Source organism: Crinia signifera, chromosome 1 (genome assembly GCF_055691185.1).
Source record: "Crinia signifera chromosome 1, ASM5569118v1, whole genome shotgun sequence".
Taxonomy (NCBI): domain Eukaryota; kingdom Metazoa; phylum Chordata; class Amphibia; order Anura; family Myobatrachidae; genus Crinia; species Crinia signifera.
Genome location: NC_139217.1, coordinates 149,050,073 through 149,061,328, shown reverse-complemented (window position 1 = coordinate 149,061,328; position 11,256 = coordinate 149,050,073). Strand labels below are relative to the sequence as shown.

Below are 11,256 nucleotides of genomic sequence, written 5' to 3'. Positions count from 1 at the left end.
CTTTGCAAAGTGGAAAATCACCCATTGAGGCAGGAATCTTTTAATTGTTGTTGCTTCATATACTCATTGTTCATTGAGTATCTGTACAGGCTGGCAAATTCCAGTGAAAATTTTAAATGGACTATTGGTTTCATTTTCTTCACTCATTAAAATGATAAAGAAACTATTGTATATGCAGAGGCTAAATGTCATTTCATCTGAAATAATCTCCAGAAAAAAAATGTTTTACAACTGCAAAACTTTATTTAATTCTTCTTTCCTTCAGTATTTAGGTTTGTTTTAGCCTCATCACATAAACTAGGGAGAATATGTTTTGAGCCAAGAAAAGTCTGAACATTATTTGTCACATTTCAAATATCCACATAATAGACAATCATTTGGCCTCATTTTACATTGGACTCTACTTGATCTCTTTTCAATTGGCAGACATTAACATCTTTAGGCAGTAATTAGATCATCGCCAAGTAGTAAAGTTAAAAATTAAATCTGGAAGGCTACATTTCATCAGAGACTCAAATTCATCGTACTGTGAGAGGCACACAGCATTTCAATTAGACTAGTAACAAATCAATTTTCTTCATCTATTAGAATGGAAAGACATTTTTGAAGGGTGATAATATTGATGGCATCTAATGATCTGCACTGTAAACCTAGAGGCATATCATTTGTGTTTTGTCAAGAGGTCCTACAAGTCAAACTTCTCAGTTTATACTTTCAGTAACACAGATCTTTTTCCATTTTTGCGTACTAAAATTTTCCCATTTTTATAGTTTGCAGAACCTTCTAAACTGGCATCACTTTCCTACCAGAGCCTGGATAGCTCAGTCGGTAGAGCATCAGACTTTTAATATGAGGGTCCAGGGATCAAGTCCCTGTTCGGGCGAGATCTTTTTAAACAATACTATTGTGCGTTTAATAAACAGCTTTTCTAAGTAAAATATTACTTTCTGGGATGGCACAATGAGAGCATCAGAGCCTGGATAGCTCAGTCGGTAGAGCATCAGACTTTTAATCTGAGGGTCCAGGGTTCAAGTCCCTGTTCGGGCGAGATCCTTTTAAACAATACTGTTGTGCGTTTAATAAACAGCTTTTCCAAGTAAAATATTACTTTCTGGGATGGCACAATGAGAACATCAGAGCCTGGATAGCTCAGTCGGTAGAGCATCAGACTTTTAATCTGAGGGTCCAGGGTTCAAGTCCCTGTTCGGGCGTGTATATTTATGGTATCTAATGATCTGCAGCATAAGCTCAGATGCAGAAAAAAAATTTCATCAAGAGACTCTAAAAGCTAAACTTCTCTGTTTATTCTATCAATAATATTAATATTTTTCCGTTTTCAACAAAGAAAATTTTCTTTGGCATATCCTGGTTCAGGCGAGTATCTTTTTAAAAACAGATTGTTCTTTGTAAAATGGAGAACTTTGCAAAGTGGAAAATCACCCATTGAGGCAGGCATCTTTTAATTGTTGTTGCTTCATATACTCATTGTTCATTGAGTATCTGTACAGGCTGGCAAATTCCTATGAAAATTTTAAATGGACTATTGGTTTCATTGTCTTCACTCATTAAAATGATAAAGAAACTATTGAATATGCAGAGGCAAATGTCATTTCATCTGAAATAATCTCCAGAAACAAATGTTTTACAACTGCAAAACTTTATTTAATTCTTCTTTCCTTCAGTATTTAGGTTCGTTTTAGCCTCATCACATGAGCTAGGGAGAATATGTTTTGAGCCAAGAAAAGTCTGTACATTATTTGTCACATTTCAAATATCCACATAATGGACAATCATTTCGCCTCATTTTACATTGGACTCTACTTGATCTCTTTTCAATTGGCAGACATTAACATTTTTAGGCAGTAATTAATTCATCGCCAAGTAGTACAGTTAAAAATTAAATCTGGAAGGCTACATTTCATCAGAGACTCAAATTCATCGTACTGTGAGAGGCACACAGCATTTCAATTAGACTAGTAACAAATCAATTTTCTTCATCTATTAGAATGGAAAGACATTTTTGAAGGGTGATAATATTGATGGCATCTAATGATCTGCACTGTAAACCTAGAGGCATATCATTTGTGTTTTGTCAAGAGGTCCTACAAGTCAAACTTCTCAGTTTATACTTTCAGTAACACAGATCTTTTTCCATTTTTGCGTACTAAAATTCTCCCATTTTTATAGTTTGCAGAACCTTCTAAACTGGCATCACTTTCCTACCAGAGCCTGGATAGCTCAGTCGGTAGAGCATCAGACTTTTAATATGAGGGTCCAGGGTTCAAGTCCCTGTTCGGGCGAGATCCTTTTAAACAATACGGTTGTGCGTTTAATAAACAGCTTTTCCAAGTAAAATATTACTTTCTGGGATGGCACAATGAGAACATCAGAGCCTGGATAGCCCAGTCGGTAGAGCATCAGACTTTTGATCTGAGGGTCCAGGGTTCAAGTCCCTGTTCGGGCGTGTATATTTATGGTATCTTATGATCTGCAGCATAAGCTCAGATGCAGAAAAAATATTTCATCAAGAGACTCTAAAAGCTAAACTTCTCTGTTTATTCTATCAATAATACAAATATTTTTCCGTTTTCAACAAAGAAAATTTTCTTTGGCATATCCTGGTTCAGGTGAGTATCATTTTAAAAACAGATTGTTCTTTGTGAAATGGAGAACTTTGCAAAGTGGAAAATCACCCATTGAGGCAGGCATCTTTTAATTGTTGTTGCTTCATATACTCATTGTTCATTGAGTATCTGTACAGGCTGGCAAATTCCAGTGAAAATTTTAAATGGACTATTGGTTTCATTGTCTTCACTCATTAAAATGATCAATAAACTATTGTATATGCAGAGGCTAAATGTCATTTCATCTGAAATAATCTCCAGAAACAAATGTTTTACAACTGCAAAACTTTATTTAATTCTTCTTTCCTTCAGTATTTAGGTTTGTTTTAGCCTCATCACATAAACTAGGGAGAATATGTTTTGAGCCAAGAAAAGTCTGTACATTATTTGTCACATTTCAAATATCCACATAATAGACAATCATTTGGCCTCATTTTACATTGGACTCTACTTGATCTCTTTTCAATTGGCAGACATTAACATCTTTAGGCAGTAATTAGATCATCGCCAAGTAGTACAGTTAAAAATTAAATCTGGAAGGCTATATTTCATCAGAGACTCAAATTCATCGTACTGTGAGAGGCACACAGCATTTCAATTAGACTAGTAACAAATCAATTTTCTTCATCTATTAGAATGGAAAGACATTTTTGAAGGGTGATAATATTGATGGCATCTAATGATCTGCACTGTAAACCTAGAGGCATATCATTTGTGTTTTGTCAAGCGGTCCTACTAGTCAAACTTCTCAGTTTATACTTTCAGTAACACAGATCTTTTTCCATTTTTGCGTACTAAAATTTTCCCATTTTTATAGTTTGCAGAACCTTCTAAACTGGCATCACTTTCCTACCAGAGCCTGGATAGCTCAGTCGGTAGAGCATCAGACTTTTAATATGAGGGTCCAGGGTTCAAGTCCCTGTTCGGGCGAGATCTTTTTAAACAATACTATTGTGCGTTTAATAAACAGCTTTTCTAAGTAAAATATTACTTTCTGGGATGGCACAATGAGAGCATCAGAGCCTGGATAGCTCAGTCGGTAGAGCATCAGACTTTTAATCTGAGGGTCCAGAGTTCAAGTCCCTGTTCGGGTGTGTATATTTATGGTATCTAATGATCTGCAGCATAAGCTCAGATGCAGAAAAAAATATTTCATCAAGAGACTCTAAAAGCTAAACTTCTCTGTTTATTCTATCAATAATACAAATCTTTTTATGTTTTAAAAAAAGAAAATTTTCTTTGGCATATCCTGGTTCAGGCGAGTATCTTTTTAAAAACAGATTGTTCTTTGTAAAATGGAGAACTTTGCAAAGTGGAAAATCACCCATTGAGGCAGGCATCTTTTAATTGTTGTTGCTTCATATACTCATTGTTCATTGAGTATCTGTACAGGCTGGCAAATTCCAGTGAAAATTTTAAATGGACTATTGGTTTCATTTTCTTCACTCATTAAAATGATAAAGAAACTATTGTATATGCAGAGGCTAAATGTCATTTCATCTGAAATAATCTCCAGAAAAAAAATGTTTTACAACTGCAAAACTTTATTTAATTCTTCTTTCCTTCAGTATTTAGGTTTGTTTTAGCCTCATCACATAAACTAGGGAGAATATGTTTTGAGCCAAGAAAAGTCTGTACATTATTTGTCACATTTCAAATATCCACATAATAGACAATCATTTGGCCTCATTTTACATTGGACTCTACTTGATCTCTTTTCAATTGGCAGACATTAACATCTTTAGGCAGTAATTAGATCATCGCCAAGTAGTACAGTTAAAAATTAAATCTGGAAGGCTATATTTCATCAGAGACTCAAATTCATCGTACTGTGAGAGGCACACAGCATTTCAATTAGACTAGTAACAAATCAATTTTCTTCATCTATTAGAATGGAAAGACATTTTTGAAGGGTGATAATATTGATGGCATCTAATGATCTGCACTGTAAACCTAGAGGCATATCATTTGTGTTTTGTCAAGCGGTCCTACAAGTCAAACTTCTCAGTTTATACTTTCAGTAACACAGATCTTTTTCCATTTTTGCGTACTAAAATTTTCCCATTTTTATAGTTTGCAGAACCTTCTAAACTGGCATAACTTTCCTACCAGAGCCTGGATAGCTCAGTCGGTAGAGCATCAGACTTTTAATATGAGGGTCCAGGGTTCAAGTCCCTGTTCGGGCGAGATCTTTTTAAACAATACTGTTGTGCGTTTAATAAACAGCTTTTCCAAGTAAAATATTGAGGGCATCAGAGCCTGGATAGCTCAGTCGGTAGAGCATCAGACTTTTAATATGAGGGTCCAGGGTTCAAGTCCCTGTTCGGGCGAGATCCTTTTAAACAATACTGTTGTGCGTTTAAAAAACAGCTTTTCCAAGTAAAATATTACTTTCTGGGATGGCACAATTAGAACATCAGAGCCTGGATAGCTCAGTCGGTAGAGCATCAGACTTTTGATCTGAGGGTCCAGGGTTCAAGTCCCTGTTCGGGCGTGTATATTTATGGTATCTAATGATCTGCAGCATAAGCTCAGATGCAGAAAAAATATTTCATCAAGAGACTCTAAAAGCTAAACTTCTCTGTTTATTCTATCAATAATACAAATATTTTTCCGTTTTCAACAAAGAAAATTTTCTTTGGCATATCCTGGTTCAGGTGAGTATCATTTTAAAAACAGATTGTTCTTTGTGAAATGGAGAACTTTGCAAAGTGGAAAATCACCCATTGAGGCAGGCATCTTTTAATTGTTGTTGCTTCATATACTCATTGTTCATTGAGTATCTGTACAGGCTGGCAAATTCCAGTGAAAATTTTAAATGGACTATTGGTTTCATTGTCTTCACTCATTAAAATGATCAAGAAACTATTGTATATGCAGAGGCTAAATGTCATTTCATCTGAAATAATCTCCAGAAACAAATGTTTTACAACTGCAAAACTTTATTTAATTCTTCTTTCCTTCAGTATTTAGGTTTGTTTTAGCCTCATCACATAAACTAGGGAGAATATGTTTTGAGCCAAGAAAAGTCTGTACATTATTTGTCACATTTCAAATATCCACATAATAGACAATCATTTGGCCTCATTTTACTTTGGACTCTACTTGATCTCTTTTCAATTGGCAGACATTAACATCTTTAGGCAGTAATTAGATCATCGCTAAGTAGTACAGTTAAAAATTAAATCTGGAAGGCTACATTTCATCAGAGACTCAAATTCATCGTACTGTGAGAGGCACACAGCATTTCAATTAGACTAGTAACAAATCAATTTTCTTCATCTATTAGAATGGAAAGACATTTTTGAAGGGTGATAATATTGATGGCATCTAATGATCTGCACTGTAAACCTAGAGGCATATCATTTGTGTTTTGTCAAGAGGTCCTACAAGTCAAACTTCTCAGTTTATACTTTCAGTAACACAGATCTTTTTCCATTTTTGCGTACTAAAATTTTCCCATTTTTATAGTTTGCAGAACCTTCTAAACTGGCATCACTTTCCTACCAGAGCCTGGATAGCTCAGTCGGTAGAGCATCAGACTTTTAATATGAGGGTCCAGGGTTCAAGTCCCTGTTCGGGCGAGATCCTTTTAAACAATACGGTTGTGCGTTTAATAAACAGCTTTTCCAAGTAAAATATTACTTTCTGGGATGGCACAATGAGAACATCAGAGCCTGGATAGCCCAGTCGGTAGAGCATCAGACTTTTGATCTGAGGGTCCAGGGTTCAAGTCCCTGTTCGGGCGTGTATATTTATGGTATCTAATGATCTGCAGCATAAGCTCAGATGCAGAAAAAATATTTCATCAAGAGACTCTAAAAGCTAAACTTCTCTGTTTATTCTATCAATAATACAAATATTTTTCCGTTTTCAACAAAGAAAATTTTCTTTGGCATATCCTGGTTCAGGTGAGTATCATTTTAAAAACAGATTGTTCTTTGTGAAATGGAGAACTTTGCAAAGTGGAAAATCACCCATTGAGGCAGGCATCTTTTAATTGTTGTTGCTTCATATACTCATTGTTCATTGAGTATCTGTACAGGCTGGCAAATTCCAGTGAAAATTTTAAATGGACTATTGGTTTCATTGTCTTCACTCATTAAAATGATCAATAAACTATTGTATATGCAGAGGCTAAATGTCATTTCATCTGAAATAATCTCCAGAAACAAATGTTTTACAACTGCAAAACTTTATTTAATTCTTCTTTTCTTCAGTATTTAGGTTTGTTTTAGCCTCATCACATAAACTAGGGAGAATATGTTTTGAGCCAAGAAAAGTCTGTACATTATTTGTCACATTTCAAATATCCACATAATAGACAATCATTTGGCCTCATTTTACATTGGACTCTACTTGATCTCTTTTCAATTGGCAGACATTAACATCTTTAGGCAGTAATTAGATCATCGCCAAGTAGTACAGTTAAAAATTAAATCTGGAAGGCTATATTTCATCAGAGACTCAAATTCATCGTACTGTGAGAGGCACACAGCATTTCAATTAGACTAGTAACAAATCAATTTTCTTCATCTATTAGAATGGAAAGACATTTTTGAAGGGTGATAATATTGATGGCATCTAATGATCTGCACTGTAAACCTAGAGGCATATCATTTGTGTTTTGTCAAGCGGTCCTACAAGTCAAACTTCTCAGTTTATACTTTCAGTAACACAGATCTTTTTCCATTTTTGCGTACTAAAATTTTCCCATTTTTATAGTTTGCAGAACCTTCTAAACTGGCATCACTTTCCTACCAGAGCCTGGATAGCTCAGTCGGTAGAGCATCAGACTTTTAATATGAGGGTCCAGGGTTCAAGTCCCTGTTCGGGCGAGATCTTTTTAAACAATACTATTGTGCGTTTAATAAACAGCTTTTCTAAGTAAAATATTACTTTCTGGGATGGCACAATGAGAGCATCAGAGCCTGGATAGCTCAGTCGGTAGAGCATCAGACTTTTAATCTGAGGGTCCAGAGTTCAAGTCCCTGTTCGGGTGTGTATATTTATGGTATCTAATGATCTGCAGCATAAGCTCAGATGCAGAAAAAAATATTTCATCAAGAGACTCTAAAAGCTAAACTTCTCTGTTTATTCTATCAATAATACAAATCTTTTTATGTTTTAAAAAAAGAAAATTTTCTTTGGCATATCCTGGTTCAGGCGAGTATCTTTTTAAAAACAGATTGTTCTTTGTAAAATGGAGAACTTTGCAAAGTGGAAAATCACCCATTGAGGCAGGCATCTTTTAATTGTTGTTGCTTCATATACTCATTCTTCATTGAGTATCTGTACAGGCTGGCAAATTCCAGTGAAAATTTTTAATGGACTATTGGTTTCATTGTCTTCACTCATTAAAATGATAAAGAAACTATTGTATATGCAGAGGCTAAATGTCATTTCATCTGATATAATCTCCAGAAACAAATGTTTTACAACTGCAAAACTTTATTTAATTCTTCTTTCCTTCAGTATTTAGGTTTGTTTTAGCCTCATCACATAAACTAGGGAGAATATGTTTTGAGCCAAGAAAAGTCTGTACATTATTTGTCACATTTCAAATATCCACATAATAGACAATCATTTGGCCTCATTTTACATTGGACTCTACTTGATCTCTTTTCAATTGGCAGACATTAACATCTTTAGGCAGTAATTAGATCATCGCCAAGTAGTACAGTTAAAAATTAAATCTGGAAGGCTACATTTCATCAGAGACTCAAATTCATCGTACTGTGAGAGGCACACAGCATTTCAATTAGACTAGTAACAAATCAATTTTCTTTATCTATTAGAATGGAAAGACATTTTTGAAGGGTGATAATATTGATGGCATCTAATGATCTGCACTGTAAACCTAGAGGCAAATCATTTGTGTTTTGTCAAGAGGTCCTACAAGTCAAACTTCTCAGTTTATACTTTCAGTAACACAGATCTTTTTCCATTTTTGCGTACTAAAATTTTCCCTTTTTTATAGTTTGCAGAACCTTCTAAACTGGCATCACTTTCCTGCTAGAGCCTGGATAGCTCAGTCAGTAGAGCATCAGGCTTTTAATCTGAGGGTCCAGGGTTCAAGTCCTTGTTCAGACGAGATCTTATTTAAACAATACTGTTGTGCGTTTAATAAACAGCTTTTCCAAGTAAAATGTTGAGGGCATCAGAGCCTGGATAGCTCAGTCGGTAGAGCATCAGACTTTTAATATGAGGGTCCAAGGTTCAAGTCCCTGTTCGGGCGAGATCCTTTTAAACAATACTGTTGTGCGTTTAAAAAACAGCTTTTCCAAGTAAAATATTACTTTCTGGGATGGCACAATTAGAACATCAGAGCCTGGATAGCTCAGTCGGTAGAGCATCAGACTTTTGATCTGAGGGTCCAGGGTTCAAGTCCCTGTTCGGGCGTGTATATTTATGGTATCTAATGATCTGCAGCATAAGCTCAGATGCAGAAAAAATATTTCATCAAGAGACTCTAAAAGCTAAACTTCTCTGTTTATTCTATCAATAATACAAATCTTTTTATGTTTTAAAAAAAGAAAATTTTCTTTGGCATATCCTGGTTCAGGCGAGTATCTTTTTAAAAACAGATTGTTCTTTGTAAAATGGAGAACTTTGCAAAGTGGAAAATCACCCATTGAGGCAGGCATCTTTTAATTGTTGTTGCTTCATATACTCATTGTTCATTGAGTATCTGTACAGGCTGGCAAATTCCTGTGAAAATTTTAAATGGACTATTGGTTTCATTGTCTTCACTCATTAAAATGATAAAGAAACTATTGAATATGCAGAGGCAAATGTCATTTCATCTGAAATAATCTCCAGAAACAAATGTTTTACAACTGCAAAACTTTATTTAATTCTTCTTTCCTTCAGTATTTAAGTTCGTTTTAGCCTCATCACATGAGCTAGGGAGAATATGTTTTGAGCCAAGAAAAGTCTGTACATTATTTGTCACATTTCAAATATCCACATAATGGACAATCATTTCACCTCATTTTACATTGGACTCTACTTGATCTCTTTTCAATTGGCAGACATTAACATTTTTAGGCAGTAATTAATTCATCGCCAAGTAGTACAGTTAAAAATTAATTCTGGAAGGCTACATTTCATCAGAGACTCAAATTCATCGTACTGTGAGAGGCACACAGCATTTCAATTAGACTAGTAACAAATCAATTTTCTTCATCTATTAGAATGGAAAGACATTTTTGAAGGGTGATAATATTGATGGCATCTAATGATCTGCACTGTAAACCTAGAGGCATATCATTTGTGTTTTGTCAAGAGGTCCTACAAGTCAAACTTCTCAGTTTATACTTTCAGTAACACAGATCTTTTTCCATTTTTGCGTACTAAAATTTTCCCTTTTTTATAGTTTGCAGAACCTTCTAAACTGGCATCACTTTCATGCTAGAGCCTGGATAGCTCAGTCAGTAGAGCATCAGGCTTTTAATCTGAGGGTCCAGGGTTCAAGTCCCTGTTCAGACGAGATCTTTTTAAACAATACTGTTGTGCGTTTAATAAACAGCTTTTCCAAGTAAAATATTACTTTCTGGGATGGCACAATGAGAACATCAGAGCCTGGATAGCTCAGTCGGTAGAGCATCAGACTTTTGATCTGAGGGTCCAGGGTTCAAGTCCCTGTTCGGGCGTGTATTTATGGTATCTAATGATCTGCAGCATAAGCTCAGATGCAGAAAAAATATTTCATCAAGAGACTCTAAAAGCTAAACTTCTCTGTTTATTCTATCAATAATACAAATATTTTTCCGTTTTCAACAAAGAAAATTTTCTTTGGCATATCCTGGTTCAGGTGAGTATCATTTTAAAAACAGATTGTTCTTTGTGAAATGGAGAACTTTGCAAAGTGGAAAATCACCCATTGAGGCAGGCATCTTTTAATTGTTGTTGCTTCATATACTCATTGTTCATTGAGTATCTGTACAGGCTGGCAAATTCCAGTGAAAATTTTAAATGGACTATTGGTTTCATTGTCTTCACTCATTAAAATGATAAAGAAACTATTGTATATGCAGAGGCTAAATGTTATTTCATCTGAAATAATCTCCAGAAACAAATGTTTTACAACTGCAAAACTTTATTTAATTCTTCTTTCCTTCAGTATTTAGGTTTGTTTTAGCCTCATCACATAAACTAGGGAGAATATGTTTTGAGCCAAGAAAAGTCTGTACATTATTTGTCACATTTCAAATATCCACATAATAGACAATCATTTGGCCTCATTTTACATTGGACTCTACTTGATCTCTTTTCAATTGGCAGACATTAACATCTTTAGGCAGTAATTAGATCATCGCCAAGTAGTACAGTTAAAAATTAAATCTGGAAGGCTACATTTCATCAGAGACTCAAATTCATCGTACTGTGAGAGGCACACAGCATTTCAATTAGACTAGTAACAAATCAATTTTCTTCATCTATTAGAATGGAAAGACATTTTTGAAGGGTGATAATATTGATGGCATCTAATGATCTGCACTGTAAACCTAGAGGCATATCATTTGTGTTTTGTCAAGAGGTCCTACAAGTCAAACTTCTCAGTTTATACTTTCAGTAACACAGATCTTTTTCCATTTTTGCGTACTAAAATTTTCCCATTTTTATAGTT

General features: G+C 34.9%; 2 non-coding genes across 2 annotated transcripts; both read left to right on the top strand.

Annotated features, from left to right (window-relative positions):
- Positions 1 to 974: 974 nt before the first annotated feature.
- On the top strand, positions 975 to 1,047 carry TRNAK-UUU (transfer RNA lysine (anticodon UUU)). Its single transcript has one exon. It is a non-coding gene; the product is annotated as a tRNA-Lys (tRNA).
- Positions 1,048 to 1,138: 91 nt separating this feature from the next.
- TRNAK-UUU (transfer RNA lysine (anticodon UUU)) lies at positions 1,139 to 1,211 on the top strand. Its single transcript has one exon. It is a non-coding gene; the product is annotated as a tRNA-Lys (tRNA).
- The last annotated feature ends 10,045 nt before the right edge of the window (positions 1,212 to 11,256 follow it).